The following is a 22091-nucleotide window of genomic DNA, read 5'->3' as shown; positions in this document are numbered from 1 at the left end:
TTTAAATTTGTGACAGGAGCATCGTGCCAGAATGAACCTTGCCCTTCATATTTAATTATTTATCCATGAAGACACCACCGTTTTGTGCGATACCTCTACTCAACTGCAGTACTTTACTGCACAGCAGATGAGGAGAAAGAAGCTCCTGGACACAGGAACTGCACAGGGATTGCGCTCGCGAAAGTGAAGGATGCACTTTGCTTCCTTCACTTTCACGAGCACAATCCCTGTGCATTTCCTGTGTCCAGGAGCTTCTTTCTCCTCATCTGCTGCTCTGATCGGTCTTTGACCTTTTTTACACACAAGAGGCATGTCAACTCGCATACTTGTATGCGAGTTCACATGCCTCTTGTGTGTAAAGGTCAGAGACCAATCAGAGCAGCAGATGAGGAGAAGGAAGCTCCTGGTCATAGGAACTGCATGGGGATTGCGCTTGTGAAAGTCAAGGATGCATTGCAAAGGCCTCCATCCAGCATCACAGCTCATTTTCGACGGTAGATGTGGGGAGAAAGCACATCTGTCCAGCCTCAACAAAGCTCACAATTGTTTTTGGGCCGATGAATGAGTTACTGAATTTGAGCTTCAACTCGGGCACCTGCTTAGTGCTTACTTGTAACTATTCTCTGACCCTGCCTGACCTGTTTAGGGTCAGGACAGGGTCAGAGAATAGTTGCAACTAGCAACTCGGGCACCTGCTTTATTTATATATGTAAGTGCTTCCTGTTGAGGTTTAAATTTTGTGACAGGAGCATCGTGCCAGAATGAACCTTGCCCTTCGTATTTATTCATACGCCACCGTTTTGTGCGATAGTACCTCTACTCAACTGGAGTACTTCTACTGGCTAATCAGTAAGGGCTACCTCGTTGGGTAAATGTATAGTGCTTTTCCTACACTACAGCTGCATAAAGTGCCAGAAGAGTTCTCTCCACTGATCGGTCTCTGACCTTTTTAACACACAAGAGGCATGTGAACTCGCATACTTGTATGCGAGTTCACAACATGAGGAGAAAGAAGCTGCTGGTCATAGGAACTGCATGGGGATTGCGTTCGTGAAAGTCAAGGATACAGAGGCCTCTATCCAGCATCAGAGCTAATTTTCGACGGTAGATGTGGGGAGAAAGCACACCTGTCCAGCCTCGACAGAGCTCACAATTGTTTTTGGGCTGATGAATGCGTTACTGAATTTGAGCTTCAACTCGGGCACCTGCTTTATTTATATCTGTAAGTGCTTCCTGTTGAGGTTTACATTTTGTGACAGGAGCATCATGCCAGAATGAACCTTGCTCTTCATATCCATGAAGACGCCACCATTTTTGCGATACCTCTACTCAACTGGAGTACTTTCTACTGGCTAATCAGTAAGTGCTACCTCGTTGGGTAAATGTATAGTGCTTTTCCTACAGTACAGCTGCATAAAGTGCCAGAAGAGTTCTCTCCAGTGACCATGTGTGTGGTGTGTGTTATTATGCCATCGGGCCGAAGGGCGCAGGGGTCCCTTGAGTGAGCTGGCCATAAGAAATCCAGTCCCCTCGCGAATTCGCGGATTTTCGGCAATTTCACGGCGATTCGCGAAATTGCCGAAAATCCGCTAATTCCACGAGCGGAGCAGATTTTTTGCTCATGCTTAATTATAACACACTTTACTCCATGCGATTTCACTCTATGAGACTCCACTCTATGCCACTCCACTGTATGCTACTCCAATCAATAGCACTCTACTCTACTCAAATTCACGCCTTACCCCTCTATGATGCTCTGATCAGCACAAAACTCCATTCAACATCAGTCAACGCACCTCCACTGTACCGTGCTATACTTCACCGCATGGCACTAATCTGTACAAGGGTTTATTTCCCTCAATGCATCTGTACAACACCCTACTTTACACTGTAGCACTTTATAACACTCTCTTCCACTTTATGACACTCTACCCAACTCCCTTTCCGTTGCTCCACCCCAGTTAATATACTTTTCTCTAGCAGACACTAATCTACTGCACTCTATAATACTCAACTGTATGCTACACTATGCCATTCAGTTGTATGACAATCTGTTCCATTCCACTCTACCATACTGAACCGCACTCTAATGTACTTTACCTCATTCCACTGTTTTATTTGCTCTATGACACACTACTCTACTCCACTCTATGATACATTCTGACACTACAACACAGAAGTCCAGACCCCACACACACCACTCTACAACACATTATTCTATTATACCCTATGCCACTCCACTCTACTCGATTCCACACCACTGTATTCTAGAACATGCCACTGCACTCAATGTTATGCCATTCCACTGAACTACATTACACTCTACTTCAATGCATGACACTTTACCCCACTCTACAGCACTGTACAACACTCCCCTCTACACCACCTCACTGTACCACACTGTACTTCACTCTATGCCATTCCACTCTGCAAGACTTGGCTATGTTCTGTGCCACCATACAACATTGTACTCCACTTTATGTCTTTACTCTACATTGTACAACCCTCTACTCCACTCTATACCCCTACACCCCAGTGTGCAACACTCTACTCAACTCTATGACACTTTACAACATTCTACCATACACATTACACTGTCCTATACCCCTACAATTTATAACAATTTACTCCAGTGTACGTTAGGCCTCTCCACTCTGTTCAACTCCACTGTATTTCACTCTATATTACTGCACTCTACTCTAAACCACTCTACCAAACACTACTGTAACTATACTCCACAGTACACTATCCCACTGTATGCCACTCCACTGTTCCACATTCCAATCTGCTCCACTCTACAATACTATAGTCTATGACAGAACACTTTACAACACAAGGAAAGTAAACACTACTATTTCAAACATGTTTTACAAAAAATTAAAAGCCATTGAAATTTATTGAATAAACTAAGGTTAAACCTTTCTTATAGTTGTGAAAACATTATTTATTCTTACTGTTCAAACCAAACTTAAAAAACAAATACATTAGAAAATCTTAAGTTATAGTTATAACTGAAATGTATAAGTTAAGCACCACTTCTAAATGTAATATAGCTGTTTTCATTCTAAAGTTACAAACAAAAGAGAAAGTGCACAAAAAATTTCCATTTTTAAACGTATACGTTTGAATTATGCAACACTTCCCAATTATTATAATGTGTGCGCTTCCATACCCCACACGCTATGCCACTGGGTAGTTACAGTTAGGACTAAGTTTCTAAAGGAAAAACCTTTTTTGTTTTCCGAATAACTTTGGCAATGTTTGATGAATCTACACCAAACTTTCACCCAAAATGTTCTTCCACCTTTTGCTCCATCCTGAAAAGTGTTGGGGTGATCCAGAAAAAAAGTGAGATCTAAAACACTTTTTACCAAATCATTTTTTCATAGTGACTTTAGACACAGCTAAACCCCAAACCGCTGACCAGATTTACACCACATTTTGCAAAAAACTAGATGTTGGGCCAGAAAGAGTGCTTTTTTGTCATTTGGTGTGAATCCATTCAGAAGTTTTCTAGCAATTAATGCAAAAAAACTTCGAACATATCATGCTGCAGAGGACCTGTAAACTCCTAATAGGGCTTTGGGGTGTGGACTCACCATGTAGAGTTCTATACAGGACAAAGGCTGTTTATAGCAGGTGTTTCACCGACTAACACGGTTTGTGAGTCTCTAGGTAGTGGACTGTCCATGCAATGTTGTACAAAGGGTAATTTATGTGTGTAGTACGAATATGCCAATCTAATGTGGTGTGGGTATCTCCAGGGAGTGCCCAATCAATTAAGAGTTGTGCACAAGGTTGAAACTGTGCATAGTAGGTGCTTGTCCGCCTAATGCAACATCCATGTTTCAACTGAATTAGCTCTCCGTGAAAACAATGTACAGGGCTACAGGTGTGTATAGTAGGGGCTTATCCAGATAATAGCACTTGGACATCTAGGGGAGTAAGCTCTCCAAAAAGAGTTTGCACAGGGTGAAGGTTGTGTGTAGTGTAGGCTTGGTCACTTAAACTGCCAAGCCAGGTCCTCCCTGGACTGGAAACAAGCATCCTAGGACCGGTTTCGAGCTTTCAGCCCTCATCAGCCAGGATAGCTTGATTCCAGTGGCATGGAGAGAACAGGACTCACGTCTGAGTATACCTGTCCCACTCGGGGTGACAAATGCAAAAACAACAGTTGATGGACAGAATGCAGAACAATGTCATACTATCACCCCAGTACAGAGATATGGGCCTAAATCCAATCAGTCTAATGACTTTCTCAAGGGTTCACCACATCACACATGAACATATGAAAGGCAGGCTGATTGGCTTTGTCAAGAGGTGACCATATCAACATACAAGGCAAGCCTATTGGTTTTGACAAAGGTAGACAACATCAATATAGAAGGCAAGTATATTGGCAAGTATATTGGATTTGTCAAGGAGTCACCACATCAATCTATGTAGGCAAACCTATTAGCATTGTCAGGGGATATATACATCAATGTATAGGGACCATCTAATGGCTATGACACTTTGTCACTACATCATTATATGAAGATAAGCCAATGGGCTTTGTAAAATGGTGCCCACATTATTACATAGCACAAGTCTATCAGCTTTGCCAAAGAATCACCACATTAACATATGCAAAGCAAACTTACTAGATTTGTCAACCACATGAAACAAGTCCCAGAAAACTCCTCAGGTCAAATAATGGAATCATAATGCCATTACAGGGTTGGGAGGTCATTATCACCTGAACAGCAAAAGCTCGGTCAGGTAGTTTACACCCCAGGAAACATAGGATTACTCAAAACAATTATTTCTGTGGGACTGCAGCATTTGCCTTGGCCCCAACAACATTTTTAACATACTTGTGGTGACCCTGCCAAGACTAGGGCACCTCAAAGGAAGAACAAATATGTAAATTATCCCGTGAAAGGCATTATGGGGCACTCCTCGCGAGAAGCAGGGAATAATAAATGAGCATCTTGGCCACTCGTTTATTATTTAAATTTATTGACTTCTGTCTGCATTTTTTTTGTTTGGGTGTCTAGTCCCACCGGGACACCAACATCTGTTAATATTTTTAGGGGTGTGAGGAGAGCCCTGTGGCCCCTGCAGCCCGACCAGTTACCTGACCAGCACCCATCCTGGGTGCAGGAGAGCTGGCAAGCCGGCCATTTGTTTTGGTCAGTGCCCTGGCCCCTTCTGGGATGCCCATAACAATTCCATCCTATGGGGGCTGCAAGTGGAGGCCCATGACCCTGCAGCCCTGACAGACAACACCCATCAGGTGAGTGTTTCACATTGAACAGGTTCAATGAGACTGAGTTTCATGAGGTTGTCGAGCTCTTGTTCAACCTGTTTGATAAGTCTCTTTGACCACAGCACTCCCAATTCAATTGTTTTTTAGATTGTTCATTTTATAAGGGCGACAGATCAGATGACCTTTAATGACCTTGAAGATCCTAGGTGTGTAACATTCTCCTTTATCTGGTGATGAGTACAAGATGTGCATTTCAATCACTCTTTCACAGCTGCTCTGTCACCAGAGATTGGATTAACGCATTTTCCTTCTTACTTCAAGATAAGGATTGATAGCGAGGCTTCTTGACACAATTTTGTCACTTGTTCTGCAGTGCAGGATACATGCCTGAGTGTAGGGAGCAGAATTATTATCTGAAACAAGTGTGTTTGCCATCATCTTTCAAGGGAGCATGTATCTACAACCTCAGATTCACAGGCAGTAATGATGTGTGATCTTAGTGCCTCCTCATTGTTGTGATTATGGAAATTGCAGTGCAACACTCAATCTTTTATTCCTTTATTCGTATCATAAAAGCATCCATAGTCTTGCCTTCTTTTAGCACATGGAGTGGAAAAGATATCTTTCATTATCAAGGTTGTGTTTTGAAAGAAAGTTCCCCATCAGCAACTGGTTGAGACAATCATGTGAAAAATGTCCATAGGTATCAGATTGATATATACGTGTGAGGCCCCACACAGTGCACAAGGAAGCATATCATTCTCTTCTTGTTCTCAATGTCTGTAGCCCTGGTGAGCACATCACTGTCTCTGATTTATCAGCATCATCTTGGGCTTAAGTTGTTCATGTCACCCAAACTGAAGGGCATAGGAACGCTCAATGTCAATTGCTCAGATAATTACTCATTTTTCTGTGTTTTATTAGACTCATCTGTACACTATTAGCTAGCGTCTTTCACCCTATGTTACTGTCAATGAAAGCTATGTGCTTTCATTAAAATGAAATACATGTAAAAAATGAATTTGCACATTTACTATACCAGCACAGACAACCAATTAACATAATTAAGGAAATATATTTTCCTGCATGTGTATGTTTTACTGAATATTTTCACTCAGCTACTTCCATTTAGAAACTATACTATTTGATCCCTGTCAAGATATGAAAAAAACAACTGGTAATATTAGATTACAAACCTATCAATATGACAAACAGATCTGTCTTTTGATTGCAAAGCCATTTCATTTATAGATGTAAGCAAGAACCAGACAAAGAAGCTGGTGCACAGACAGAATATCGAGTCTGGAATATCGAAGTGCCAGAATATTGAGTTGGAAATATCGGAGTGCAGAATATTGACTTCAAGAATATCGGTGACCAAAATATTGACTTGAAGGTAAGAAATATTGTTTTCTGTAATATCGAAGTTAGTAATATCGTTTGTCAAAGTATCGTTGTTAATAATATTGATATTTATATTAGTGTTCTGTATTTTAGTATGTTTGTTAAAAGTATGTGATCTAATTTTTTTGTATGAGTATAGCTGTTTTTTTAATGTATGTGTGAAATTCTTTGGAAGTGATTAATTTAATGGTAATTACATTTTGCGTATTTTAGTTCTGTAGCTGGTTGTGGGTTAATAGAGGAATAGGGTGGGAAGTAATTCAATTATAATAAGGAAATTGGTCATTTTTATGTGTTAGTATTTATAGTAAAACAAGTATTAATTAATTATTAATTGGTGATTCTTTTTTATTATTAAATTAATTGATAATGATGTAAATGGTGTTTTTTTTTAGGAGTGGGTTGTGGGTTTACAGGGGAATAGGGTGGGAAGTAATTTAATTAAAATAAAGTAATTAATAATTTGAATTTGTTAGTATTTATAATTATTTTTTTATTAATTACTTATTCATTGGTTATCACATTTTATTAATTAATTAATTTATAGTTATGTAAATTGTGTTATTTGTTTTAGGAGTTGGTTGTGGGTTTATAGGGGAATAGGGTGGGAAGTAATTTATTTTGAATAAAGTAATTAATGTTTTTATTTATTAGTATTTATTTTATATTTTGATTTTATAGTGTGTGGTAATTTATTTATTATTAATTAATTACTAATTGTTTGTTAATTTTAATGAATGAATTGTTAAATATATTAATTGTGTCAATTATGTAGGAGTTGTTTGTACATTTATGGGGGAACATGGTGAGAAGTAATTTTCTTTGAAATCATTGATACTTTTTGGGGGGATTGTAATTAATTTATATTAAATATAGTTATTTGTTTGTAAAATGTTTTTTTAAACTACTATAAATTGAGGTTTGTAGTTCATTTTTTGTACTTTTTAACATTTAAATAGTTTTCTGTTTTTTAATTTATTATATTTGTATATGTTTTTTATTTTTGTGTTATTTACAATGTTTGTATAGTTGTTGGTGTTTTGTTTCTTTTTTATTTTTATTTACATTTTTGGGAAATATTAAATTTAACCCTCTGCTATCCTATACTTTCCCTACTATTGCACTCACTGGAGTGGAAATATTAATATTTACTCCTCCACTCCTCTGCTATCCAACACTTTCCCTACTGTTGCACTCACTGGAGCGGGATTAGTAAATGTTACCCTTTGCTATCCAACACTTTTCCTACTCTTGCACTCACTGGAATGGGAATAGAAATGTTTTCCCCTTCACTATCCAACACTTTCCCTACTGTTACACTCACTGGAGTGGGAATAGTAATGTTTACCACTCCGTTATTCAAAGCTTTCCCTACTGTTGCAGTGTATGGAGTCGGAATAGTAATTTTTACCCTTCCGCTATCCAATATTTTCCCTACTGTTGCACTCACTGGAGTGGGAATAGTAATGTTTAACTCCTTCGCTATCCAACACTTTCCCTACTGTTGCACTCACTGGAGTGGGAATAATAATTTTTACTCCTTTGCTATACAACACTTTCCCTACTGTTGCACTCTCTGGAGCGGGAATAGTACATTTTACCCTTTGCTATCCAACACTTTCCCTACTGTTGCACTCTCTGGAGGGGGAATAGTAATTTTTACACCTACGCTATCCAACACTTTCCCTACTGTTGCACTCTCTGGAGCGGGAATAGTACATTTTACCCTTTGCTATCCAACACTTTTCCTACTGTTGCAGTAATTGCAATGGGAATAGTAAATTCTTACCCCTACGCTATTCAACAATTTTCCTACTGTTGCACTCAGTGGAGTGGAAATAGTAATGTTTTTCCCTTCGCTATCCAACACTTTCCCTACGGTTGAACTCACTGGAGGAGGAATAATACATTCTTACACCTACGCTATTCAACACTTTTCCTACTGTGGCACTCACTGGAGTGGGAATAGTAATTTTTACCCCTACGCTATCCAACACTTTCCCTACTGTTGCAGTAATTGCAATGGGAATAGTAAATTCTTACCCCTACGCTATTCAACAATTTTCCTACTGTTGCACTCAGTGGAGTGCAAAATGTAAGTTTAAAAATGTATAAATATTTTTGTATTTTATGTTATAATATAATGTTTTATTATTATATTTTATGTTATAGGGGTATGTATATATATATATATATATATATATATATATATATATATATATATATATATATATATGTTTTAGTTAATTTTTATAAATGTATAATATTTTAAAATTAATTAATGGTATTAGATTATTTTTTTTAAATATACATTTTTATATTTAATTCTGTATATCCATGTTTAAATGTTGGTAAATAAAATGTGTTTATTATGTTTTTTTTAATGTTTATTAAATCTAAGTAAATATTTTTTTACTTTGTACTTAATTTTATAATATAAGTGTTTTAACATTATTATTTTTTATATATAAAAAACGATATTTTGGACTTCAATATTTTTGACACCTATATTTCTTTTTCGATATTTTTGTCATTTACATTTTCAATATAGGATGTCGATATTTTGACTATCAATATTTTTACATCTATATTTTTGTCAACGATATTATGTCAGTGACTCAAGAGGCTAGTGCATGGTCAAGATAAACATTTTAGGGTACCTTTAAGTTTGCAGCTTTTTTTTTAAACCTTTAGAAAATTCCCACCTTTTTCTGGAATTAATCTCTTTCTTCTCTGGATTTCTTTTCTTCAACAGATTCCCATATCTTTTTCAAAGGTTCAAAAGCAGCCCTCCTGGCAACTATAGTATCCTCATCGTCTGCCCGAACAGATCTCGTGTCCCACGGTGAGTTTGCCGCCCTTTTACTAAGGCAAAAAACAAAATATAAACAGGAGAAAGTTCTACTAATATCGGTGATGTATCAAACCTTTATATTAACATGATGAAGGATGTCTCCTGCAGCTAAACAATCATTTACCATAATACAAACTGGATAGCACAAGCCATCCACTCTAGAGCCAGTGATACAGCTGCTGCTTGCCAGGGCTCAGCCCTGGAAATGATTTCATGACACAGTGGAACTAAACTGAGTGGCTTGAATCTATCATTTAAATGATTTGGAAACCTGCAATGATTTTCAAACTCCTTTGATAGAGCATGTAATGGTGTCGCACTGCTAATGCTTAACAGTGGAATTACAAGCCTTTTATCTCCGCACCATTCAGTTTCTGTCATCAGCAGTTGTCCTCCCTTTTTTCACAAGAGTAGGTCAAACATTAGTGGAAAATATCCTAGTTTGCTAATGTTGCCACATAATTGTGGCTCTGCCATATTTACCACATAATACAACATCTGCTGTATAATCTGATGATTTTAACAAAAAAATTGTTTGTAGCTCAAAATGTTCAAAAGTTACAAAAAAAGTGACTTGTGTTTCTGCAAAGTGGAGAGCCCTTTGCAAAGGTTGACTGATCACCTTTCACGCTGCTGTATTTGTATGCCACACTAGTTCTGATTAAGAAAAGGGGTGGTGATGAACAGAGTGTCTGAATTAAGCAGACCACTCTTACCCAGTTCAAAGATTAGGGCTTGATCCATCACCGTTATTTAGCTCACTGCCCCATCCCAGCTCAGAACCCGGCTATATGCAAATTAGTCTGTCCCTGGCCCAGTGCATCATGGGAACAGGGCAGACCAAACTACCAAGCCAATTCTTCACCAGAAAGGAGACAAGCTTCCGGGGACCGGTTTCTGCCATTTCAGGCGTCGTCGGCCCGGCTTGCTTGAATCCTGATGGAGCAGTGAGCAAGGGACTCATGTCTGAGTATACCATAAGCGGGGAAGGGTATACTCAGATGTGAGTCCCTTGCTCATTGCACCATCAGGATTCAAGCAAGCCGGGCCGACGACGCCTGAAATGGCAGAAACCGGTCCCCGGAAGCTTGTTTCCTTCCCAGTATAAGAATTGGCTTGGTAGTTTGGTTTGCCCTGTTCCCATCATGCACTGGGACAGGAACAGACTAATTTGCATATAGCCAAGTTCTGAGCTGGGATGGTGCAGTGAGCTAAAAAACGGTGATGGATCAAGCCCTGATCTTTGGACTGGGTAAGAGTAGTCTGCTTAATTCAGGCACTCTGTTCATCACCACCCCCTTTTCTGAATCATTTTGTCCACCATAAGCGTGGAAGGGTATACTCAGATGTGAGTCCCTTGCTCATTGCACCATCAGGATTCAAGCAAGCCGGGCCGACGATGCCTGAAATGGCAGAAACCGGTCCCCGGAAGCTTGTTTCCTTCCCAGTATAAGAATTGGCTTGGTAGTTTGGTTTGCCCTGTTCCCATCATGCACTGGGACAGGAACAGACTAATTTGCATATAGCCAAGTTCTGAGCTGGGATGGTGCAGTGAGCTAAAAAACGGTGATGGATCAAGCCCTGATCTTTGGACTGGGTAAGAGTGGTCTGCTTAATTCAGGCACTCTGTTCATCACCACCCCCTTTTCTGAATCATTTTGCCCACCATAAGCGTGGAAGGGTATACTCAGATGTGAGTCCCTTGCTCATTGCACCATCAGGATTCAAGCAAGCCGGGCCGACGACGCCTGAAATGGCAGAAACCGGTCCCCGGAAGCTTGTTTCCTTCCCAGTATAAGAATTGGCTTGGTAGTTTGGTTTGTCCTGTTCCCATCATGCACTGGGACAGGAACAGACTAATTTGCATATAGCCAAGTTCTGAGCTGGGATGGTGCAGTGAGCTAAAAAACGGTGATGGATCAAGCCCTGATCTTTGGACTGGGTAAGAGTGGTCTGCTTAATTCAGGCACTCTGTTCATCACCACCCCCTTTTCTGAATCATTTTGTCCACCATAAGCGTGGAAGGGTATACTCAGATGTGAGTCCCTTGCTCATTGCGCCATCAGGATTCAAGCAAGCCGGGCGGACGACGCCTGAAATGGCAGAAACCGGTCCCCGGAAGCTTGTTTCCTTCCCAGTATAAGAATTGGCTTGGTAGTTTGTTTTGCCCTGTTCCCATCATGCACTGGGACAGGAACAGACTAATTTGCATATAGCCAAGTTCTGAGCTGGGATGGTGCAGTGAGCTAAAAAACGGTGATGGATTAAGCCCTGATCTTTGGACTGGGTAAGAGTGGTCTGCTTAATTCAGGCACTCTGTTCATCATCACCCCCTTTTCTGAAACACTAGTTCTGAGGCTAAATCTTTGCAGTGACTGTTAGTATCTGTAAAAATGTAAAAATAATAAAGTATCAGAAAATGTACTACATATGCTGCAGCTTTTTTTTTCCTGAATAATTTAGTCAGCACTTTGACAAAATGTTGTCCTCAATTGCTGCCTAATTCCAGTGGCCCTAAAGCAGTCAGCACATGTTAAAAGTGCTTGTGCATGAAGCCGAGAGACCGTGAAGTGTTGTGAACTTAGGGGTCGATTAGGATGGTGGTCGGAAAAGCATTCTGACCGCCTTGGTAGCGGAAATTAAGTGTCCGCATATACCGCAGGAATTCTAGCGGACAGATACTGCAGGAATTCTGGCGGACAGATTAGGATGAACCGCCTGAAAAATCTGACCGCAGAGGACGGATTTCATGAAACTCTGACAGGACCATCCGGAACAGCTGAAAATCTGTCCGCGGTGGTCGGATTTACTGTGGAAAAAACCAAAACCGCCATTCAATTAGTGGAATGACTGCACGTGAAATTACGATATGATGGTAGCGCCAGTGGAACGATTAGTTGTTTCTGACTCCTGAGATCGCAACAAATGATGAATGGGAGAGCAGGCAGAAAGACTGTTGCATTCCCACCACCGCGGTCAAAAGCAAACACACAACAAAGCTACCAGGTGTGGCTTTAAATCTCGCTCAGCCTCAATAAACACCTAACACACCCCAATGACACATCCCCATGGCAAGTAAAAAATAAAAATCCCAGGTCAACCCATCCAACACACCTGACATGGATACTCCATTTTGACCCACCCACATAGTTGAGTATGAAACCAAGCCGTTCCCTGGCCAGAATCCTTTGCACAACTCCACAATTGAAGGGCCCAACCCCACAGCACAAAGGAGAGGCAAATCAGCACACATCACAACCACACACACACACCACATACATCAACACCACCACCACCACCACCTTCACACTTGCACTTTTTACCCATTTGCTCATCACACACCATGTCACAGAAGAAGATGCCCAGATTCACTGACAGTAGGGACCACCCCACGCACCCTGAAGGACATCAGGAGAAGGTGGGATGACCTCAATACCAGGGTGAAAGAGCATGCTAACAAGAACCATGAGCTGGCTCAGATGACTGGCGGTGGCCCTCCCATTACACCACTAACATTCACCAAATGGGAGGAGAAGGTACTTGCCACACTGAATCCAGAGAGTATCACAGGAATACCTGGGGCAGGGGAGGCTGGTAAGCACCAACAAATGTCTTCAATTACACTGCTATGTACTGTCTTGTACAACTAGAAAACTACACTTCCTAGACAAAAATACTCTTGCGTACAACACACTCTTCCCAACACATGTTTTACATATCTAACATTTCTTTACTCTGAACCACCCCAAAGGTAGCTAGCAATATTTTCATGGGGGCATATGTACAGGCAGCCAGCACTACAACTCTTACCAGGCACCCTTGTCCCACAGCTGAGCTGGATGGAACACTCCCCACACCCACAATAATGTGTCAGCCATTGCACTGCTCTCCCCAAACTTACAGGGAGGTAGCAATCTTAACAGGGAGGGGTGTTTGTGGGTGGGAAGCCAGCATTACAACTCCCACCAGGCACCCTTGTCCCACAGCTGAGCAAGATGGAGCACTCCCCCACCCGCAACCATGTGGCAGCCATTCCATTCCTCACCTTTACCTAACCAGTAGGTAGCCATCTTAACAGGGAGGGGTGTTTGTGGGTGGGAAGCCAGCACTACAACTCCCACCAGGTACCTTTGTCCCACAGCTGAGCAAGAAAGCACACTACCCCACCCACAACCATGTGGAAGCCATTCCATTGCTCACCTTCACCTAACAGGTAGAAAACCATCTTAATAGGGAGGGGTGTTTGTGGGTGGGAAGCCATCATCAAACAACTCCCACCAGGCACCTTTTTCCCACAGCTGAGCAAGAAGGCGCACTCCCCCCACCAACAACCATGTGGCAGCCATTCCATTGCTCACCTTCACCTAACATGTAGGTAGCCATCTTAACAGGGAGGGGTGTTTGTGGGTGGGAAGCCAGCACTACAACTCCCACCAGGCACCCTTGTCCCACAGCTGAGCAGGATGGAGCACTCCCCCCACCCACAACCATGTGTCAGCCATTCCATGGCTCTCCCCAAACTAACATGTAGGTAGGTATCTTAACAAGGAAGGGTGTTTTGGGTGGGACGCCAGCACTACAACTCACACCAGTTGATCTGGTAAAGTGGTCAGGAGAGAGGGACTTGATCCCACTTAACCAAACAGGATTCAGAGAAGGGATCGGAACTATAACAAATATTTTATCCATCTCCATGATCGCGGAGAAATGTAAGCGCATCAAACAGGATCTGAACTTGTGCTTCATTGACCTCCAAGCAGCCTTCGATAGTGTGGACAGGAACCTATTATGGGCGAAATTAAGAGCCTGGATGATTCCTGAAAACTTACTAAGGGGTCTGCTGCTATTTTACTCCGACACCTGGACTCAAGTAAGGCTAGGGGATGGGTCACGACTATCAAAAAAAGTGCGTACAACATCTGGCTTAAAACAGGGATGCGTCCTGGCTCCGCATCTGTTTAATCTATTCATTTCGGACCTCTCAGCAAAGCTAAACGGATGTAACGCCCACTCGCCAAAATTAGGCGACCTACAATTGACACATCTAGCTTACGCCGACGATATCGTCCTCATGAGTCAGAAAAAGGTTGGCTTATCAAGACAGCTATTGGTTCTATCAGCTTTTCTGTCTGCACATAATTTGGCTCTTAAATTCTCGAAATATTAAACAATGCTAATTACCAATCGGCATATAACATCACACAATGTTTGGCTAGAAGGACAACAGCTGGAAAGGGTGACAAGTTACAAATATTTGGGATATTACATCGCCGACAAGCTCACTTTAAAGGCCCAGAAAACTTATTTAACATATAGATCAAGAGCTTTAACCTTTGCACTTAGTACTCTATCGAAAAAGCTGGAAGGTCCATCCTTAAAACCTTTACTTACGGTGATTGCCAACAAAGCTCTTCCAACCCTAGCTTACGCTAGTGTAGCAATGAATGGCAAGGACTCCGTTCTTCTAAACAGTTTAATTACCAAAATTTACAAACGGGTACTACAACTGCCGAACTCTGCTTCACCAGCACAAATTCGCTTAGAGTTTGGACTAAAGAATGAAAGCTTGGGACGGCTTTACTCATGCCTAAAGGAGTGGTATCGGATCAAAAAGAAAGCTGCAGCTAACAATTTGAACAGATATCTATGGCAGGAATTAGAAACTCAAAAAAAATCAGAAGCAAACAAATATCTGACTAGTGCATTGGAAATAACATGCACCGCTAATCTTTGGGACAAAAACTTGCCATTTTCATCTTTCAAAACGGCACTAAAAAAGGCCGCAAAACTTCACTCTCTGATTATGGACAAAGGCATTTTCTCACATCGCTCACACTCTTGGATCCTGATCAATAGTTACAGATCCTTAACCCCAGCGGCTTATCTGGACGCAACATACTCTGTCTTTATCAAAAGAAAGCTGATGGCATTGAGGTTCGGCAAATTCCCAAACATTGGCAAACGAGCCAGCCTGGAAACATACAGAATCCGTCTATTGCCGCCTCTGTGGGCATGTAAAAGAAGATCTTATTCATATAATATGTATCTGCAAACTATTGACAACGGAGCGAAGGTGCTTTCTAAGGAACATATTCCTGGCAAGGAAACTACGAACTTGTAGGACTGCAGTAATTGGCTGTCTGGACGCAACGTCACCACAAACTAATTGTAAGATCGTAAAGTTCTTGCAGATCTTTGAAAACTTGTGAACGCAATGTAAAAACTAAGATTTTGTTTTATTTTTTTTTACTAATTTTCAGTTATTCGTTTAATTACCAGTATTAGGTTTTAAAGAAATGACTAAACTCAATGATCAAAATTTTAATTTAAGCTGAGATGATAATGGAGATGTGTTGTATCTGACTTTATTCAATGATTTTAAATATGCTTAAGACCGATAATGGACATTTTTGTTAAGGTTTTAATTAACTGAACAATAAAATAAATAATAAAACTCCCACCAGGCACCCTTGTCCCACAGCTGAGCAGGATGGAACACTCCCCACACCCACAACCATGTGGCAGCTATTTTCTCCACTCTGTTACCGAACAGGCAGGTAGACAGTGCATACACCTTGCCACCCTTCTCAAGATGCATAGAGCCATATGACTACAACAGCCCTCACATGTCATCCAACTTGGGATAGATCCAAAAGCCACATCCAGTGTGCAGACAGCTAAGCAGTCATAACTTTCACAGAAATTAAATTTTGAACCACCAAGTGACATGTTGAACAAATTCAGGGCCCAGTCATGCACCTCATAGAATAGAATGTGTTAGTGCCACAGTGTCAGATCATGAAGGCCCATATGAACACAAAACATTCATGGTCAATCAGACAAATTAACTAAAGTACATGATATGAAAAAGGTATGTATGACGTCACAATGGCTAGTCCTTGCTTAGCTGAAAGTGATTCCCTGCAGAGCAAACCAAACAGGCACATCACATCACATCAAGTTGATGTGCCGCAAGTCGTTAGATGACAACATGTCCCTGTATTCACACAATCTGTACGTAGCACATGGTTTCTATTTACATGTCACACCATGGACAAGTAATGTAAGTACCTCAACATCATGTCATGATGTTCAGTATCTTGCAGCCATACCAAGTGATGACAGTGTGTGGTGTATAGCATGTAACATCCAAAAGTGGAACACCAAGCTTGTGGAGTGCACTTCAATGACCATTTCACCTCTGTGTAACAGGAGATCCACAAGCAACTGCTGCAGAAGACAACACCAACCTGCATAGCCAGTCTCCCCCCGACTATGAACTCTCGGATGCAGACTCCCTACATTTCTCAGTTGAGGAGCGACAATCTGGTGTAGTAGCGAGTAAGTGATATTTATTTATTTAATTATTTAGGGTTTAGAAGTCTATGCATGTCATTTCATTCTTCTGTATGTCATTACATTCGAATGGTTATCTGTTGTGACATTATTACTAAGAGACCTGATTCATGACTAGATGCATGCCGTTTTCATCCAATAAAGGATACTGAATTCAACATCAAGTTGGCGTATTTAATGAAGAATACTACACCAGCCCATCCGGACTGCCAGGGCGCACCACATCTCAAGCCCTCATTTTCCCCACCACCACCTCCACCTCAGCAACAACCACAGTGGTGACCCCTGCTGCAATGACCTGTGCAGCCTCAACCACCACCACCACCACTGCTGCCTGCAACACTCTTGTGCGGGCACGCTGAGTGCCAATGCCACAGGTCCGGGTCAGTAGGGCAGGTGGGAGGACACTGGGACCAAAGCCCTGGCCAACATCGAAAGAGTCCTTGGGGCATATTAGAGGACCTAGGGACACATGGGCCAGGTTGTAGAAGATGTGCATGAGCTCTCTCTGCTGATGAGGTCCATGGACACATGTATGGGACAACTTTTGGACCTCATGGGCCAGCTGGTGGGTGTTTTGAGTGACATACATGTGCCCAAATGACAGTTCAACCCCCCTCCAGTGGCCCGCATGCTGATACTCCCACCACCTCAGCTGCGGCCACAGAGTGGGGTGAGCTGTAACAAAATGACTCCCCAGACACCGCTGAGCCCGCAGCAGAGGACCCCCTGCCAAACGCACAAGGGACCATCCCAGAAACACCAGGGGGGGATCACGTGGCAATGCAGCATCCAAATGCTAGTTGCCGAGCCAGCCATGATGGCACCTATGTTCCCCTTGACATTGACTTTCTTGACTATCCTTACCCACATTGCCATTTAATGGCAGGAGTCTGTTGGACTGCGTGACTACATCAATGTGGTGACTACTCTATTTGTTTTGTTTACCATCACTGACAACTCATAAAATCACTTAGCACCATTTTGCAAATAATCACTTCTCTGTCACAAATACTTATTGCAAATAAACACTCTTTACACACCTATGTCTTTGCGTCAGCCCCATGTTTATCACAGTATGTACAATGTCAACTCAGAATCCAATGTACCACAAGCTCTGACTGTGACAAGGCATTCAGAGGATGAAGGGACCTAGAAAGACACACAAGAATGACATTTACTTGTCAGGGGAGACGATTACAGGTAGAACACATCACTACTCATACCACAAAAAGTACCTAGAGGTCAAAGCATATCTGTCACTCAACTGTTGGTCCAGACCCCAACACCCTAATAATGTAATACTATAGTGGGAACAGACAATGTGACTAGCTGAACAAAAGCTCAAGAGCAAAGGGAAAAATTCCCATCAGAGGCCACACTGTACCGCCCTCTTTTGCATCATTTGGGTACCCCTTTACTCAGGAGGCAAAATAGACGGTCTAGCAGTGTTACTATGACCGTATATAAATGTGCACAAAGTGTAGTAATAGAGGGAGGTTATCATAGAATAGGTGTTAATGTGCCTACTGAAAAGGCAGTGTAAGGATAAGTGAAAAGTGATGGAAGAAAACCTAAAATTGGATAGGCTGAGTAGATGTCGGTAGTTTATTGTTATCTCTCAGTCTCCCAAATATAAAAACAAAAAACAAAGTGAAAACACAGATTTGACATAATATCTGTGATTAGTAGTGGTCAACATGTTTCAGCATATCAATGAAATAGTTTCAATGCATTCTTCAGGACCCGTTGTTAATTAACTTCTGCTTTTATAAATGAAAAATTAAAAGATATCACCTGCGACGTTCAGGTTGTGTGTTCAACCACATACCATTAGTTGTGGTTGTTGCGCTTCACCCCACCTGGCTGCAGCTCAGGTTAAGAGGATCACCGCTCTGTCCGTCGGTGTCTCCCGGCAGTCATCCGAACAGTCTGGGGGGGCCCTCACACATCACAATGAGCAGCAACATCTACTTAGACATGAGGTACCTGGATAAAAATACGCTATGCCACACACATCAGCCATTAGCACAGAGCCAACAACAGCCAGCAATCAAAAAGGTCTTCTTTGCCTTGCCACTACCATAAAAGACAACAGACAATATCACTGTTGTACAATGTCACTCACACTCAAGAGAAGTAGTTGTAGATGAGCTGTTGACGTAGGGCAACCCCTTCCTCTTCTCCACTATCGTCGTCAATGGGCAGGGGGATCACTTTGCGCAAGGCCAGGTTGTGGTTCATGCAGCATGCAACTATAATCTGAAACTCCTTTTGGAGAGAGTAGATTAGTGCACCTCCGCTCTAGTACAGACACCGGAATCTAGACTTCGGAAGCCCAAAAGTATGCTCCACCACATGCCGTGTCCTCCCATGTGCATCATTGTAGCAGACTTCACCCGGGGTCCTTGGATTCCCAGTGGGCTCAGCAACCACCATACTAGCAGAAGACACAGTAGATACAGCACTGGCAAAATTCACTGGCTCAATTAAGCAAGCCATTGATACCCTGGCCCCTCTAAAACTATACAAAGAGTATCCCTCCTCTAAACAAGAAAGTTGGTATACTCAGGAGTTAAGGGAGGAAAAACAGAAATGTAGGCAAGCCGAGAAAAAATGGAGGAAATATAAGACCGAGGAGACTAGAGCGGTCTTCCGTCATGCTCAATCTAATTATTATAAAAACATCAGACAGGCCAGAAAAAATCGTCTTCTGCAACAGCTAGATGAAGCTGTTAATTGTCCCAAGGAGCTTTTTAAAATCCTTCAAAACTTTATCAAACCCGCCGCATGTGAGAGCTCTGAGGAGTTCTCACAGACCTTATGCGACGAGATATCATCTTTCTTTGAGAGTAAAATAAATATTATATATAAAAAATAGTGGCTGCCAATAACAGCACTAGCGACATCAATAAGATCACACCTCTAACCCCGCCTAAAGATAATGCACACCCAATATCATTCTTCCCCCTTATTGAAAGTACAGATCTCCCTCATCTCATTACTCACATTAAATCAGGATCTCCAAATGACCTCCTCCCTGCCAAGATGGTTCCTCCCCTGATCCCTCTCCTGGGCCCCTTTATACAAAATGTTATTAACATCTCTCTTACTAAAGGACAAGTCCCAGCAGATTGGAAAAGGGCGGTGGTAAACCCAATACGCAAGAAAGCTGCATCCCCATGGACCGACCTTTCCAACTTGCGTCCCATCTCACTCTTGCCATATATCAGCAAGATAGCTGAGAAGCATGTGAACACCTATCTGTCACAACATCTCGAAGCGACGGAGGGCCTGGACTATTCTCAATCTGGTTTCAGGCCTAACCACAGCACCGAATCAGCCCTCCAAACAGTGACCAATAACATCAGAATGGCACTGGATGGAGGCAGCTCTATGATTCTGGTGCTGTTGGATCTCTCCGCCGCTTTCGATACGGTGTCTCACAAAGTGCTTATTGAGCGACTAAAGGGCGTAGGACTGGAGGGTGTGGCACTGGCATGGATGGAAAGCTTTCTATCAGGCCGTTCTCAAGAGGTCAGGCTGGGCTCCCACAAATCCATCTACAGGGAGCTCAATAAGGGAGTGCCACAGGGTTCCTGCTTAAGCCCTACACTTTTCAACGTGTACGTGGCTCCCCTGGCCAATCTAGCAAGATCATTTGGGTTTACACCGGTGTCGTACGCTGACGACACCCAACTCCTCTTTCCCTTTAAAGACCTGACACCTGCAATAAAAAGATCTTTTGCAGAGGGAATGAGAGCAATATCTGCATGGATGTCATTAAATTGTCTCCAATGCAATATAGGAAAAACGGAGGTCATGCTGTTTGGACAAGCAGCAACACACTGGACACCGGATTGGTGGCCCCTGGAATTAGGCCCTGTTCCCAGCCCCAAAAGCATGGTGAGAAACCTTGGAGTGTTATTAGATCAGACACTCACTTACAAGGACCATGTAAATCAGGTGGCTAGTACCTGTTTCCGAGCCATCGGAATGCTAAGAAGAGTGTTTCCCTATCTGCCAGACTGCCATAGGAAAACACTCGTGCAGGCATTAGTCATCAGCAGAGTGGATTACTGCAACGGCCTTCTTTTAGGAGCAAATGAAGGGCAGTTCAAAAAGTTGCAAGTGATCCAAAATACGGCAGCAAGGGTAGTCCTTAATGCTCCCCCCAGGACTCCCTCCCTCCCTCTGCTGATCAGGCTCCACTGGTTACCAGTGAGGATGCGAGTGCATTTTAAGACCCTATGCACTATCCACAAAAGTGTGATAGGCAAAGGCCCAAAATATCTGGCCAACATCTTCCTGCCCTATGCCCCTGGACGAACCCTTCGCTCTGGCAACCAGCAGCTTTTGCAGGTGCCTAGAATAAAAAAGTCCAGACAAGGAGGGCGAGCTTTGGCCCATCTTGGACCAAAGCTTTGGAATTCCTTACCTCTCGAGATGAGAATACTTACCAACCATCTGACCTTCCGTAAGGTCTTAAAAACGCACCTATTCCCCAGTAACTGATCCCTCTCTGTCAATATGTACCATTCATCTACCCATAATCATCTGAGGATATTCTCACTGGCAAAGCGCGGAGATACCCCTCCGGGGGTCTATTCAGGCGCTATAGAAGAATATAAAATAAAATAAAACCAAGGCCGGTTGTGATACGCAGAGTCACCTAGGTGTGAAAATCAGAGAGCAATTTAGTAATATAAACAGTAGCTGAGGACAGCATGTCACACATACATCACACGGTATGCAGACATAATATCGAGTAAAAATATAGAATTGCACAAATATCGAAGTCAAAATATAGAACGGACAAAATATCGAATGGACAGAATATTGTGGTGAAAAATATCGTTTTGAAGGTAAGTAATGCAATATTGATTTTTAAAATATAGAAAGATAAAATATTGAAGTACATATATCGACTTTCTAATAATATTTAATTTTTTAAAGTGTCTTTTTTATGTTATGTTGTTCAATTTTTGTGTAATTTAATTCTGTAGAGGGTTGTGGGTTTATAGGGGAATAGGGTGGGAAGTAATTTAATTGTAATTAATTAAATATGTTAATTTATTTGTTGGTATTTATTTGGAATTAATTGTTAATTCATTTTTGATTGATAATTAATACATTTTTAATTGGTAATTAATTCTTAATAATTGATTAATTGATAATTATATTAATTTAATAATTTATTTTCCGTAGCCGGGTTGTGGGTTTTTA

The 22091-nt window shown here is 41.8% G+C and overlaps 1 long non-coding RNA gene across 1 annotated transcript in view; it reads right to left on the bottom strand.

Annotated features, from left to right (window-relative positions):
- Nucleotides 1–22091, bottom strand: part of LOC144785396 (uncharacterized) — a 205836-nt gene that overhangs the window by 63238 nt on the left and 120507 nt on the right. Inside the window, exon 2 of the long non-coding RNA XR_013601855.1 lies at nt 9361–9520. This is a non-coding gene — a long non-coding RNA (uncharacterized LOC144785396). The remainder of the gene's footprint in view (nt 1–9360; nt 9521–22091) is intronic.

This window comes from Lissotriton helveticus, chromosome 10 (genome assembly GCF_964261635.1).
Source record: "Lissotriton helveticus chromosome 10, aLisHel1.1, whole genome shotgun sequence".
NCBI classification, from domain to species: Eukaryota; Metazoa; Chordata; class Amphibia; order Caudata; family Salamandridae; genus Lissotriton; species Lissotriton helveticus.
The sequence above is the reverse complement of the archived record's forward strand: the minus strand, read 5'-3'. Positions and strand labels throughout refer to the sequence as shown.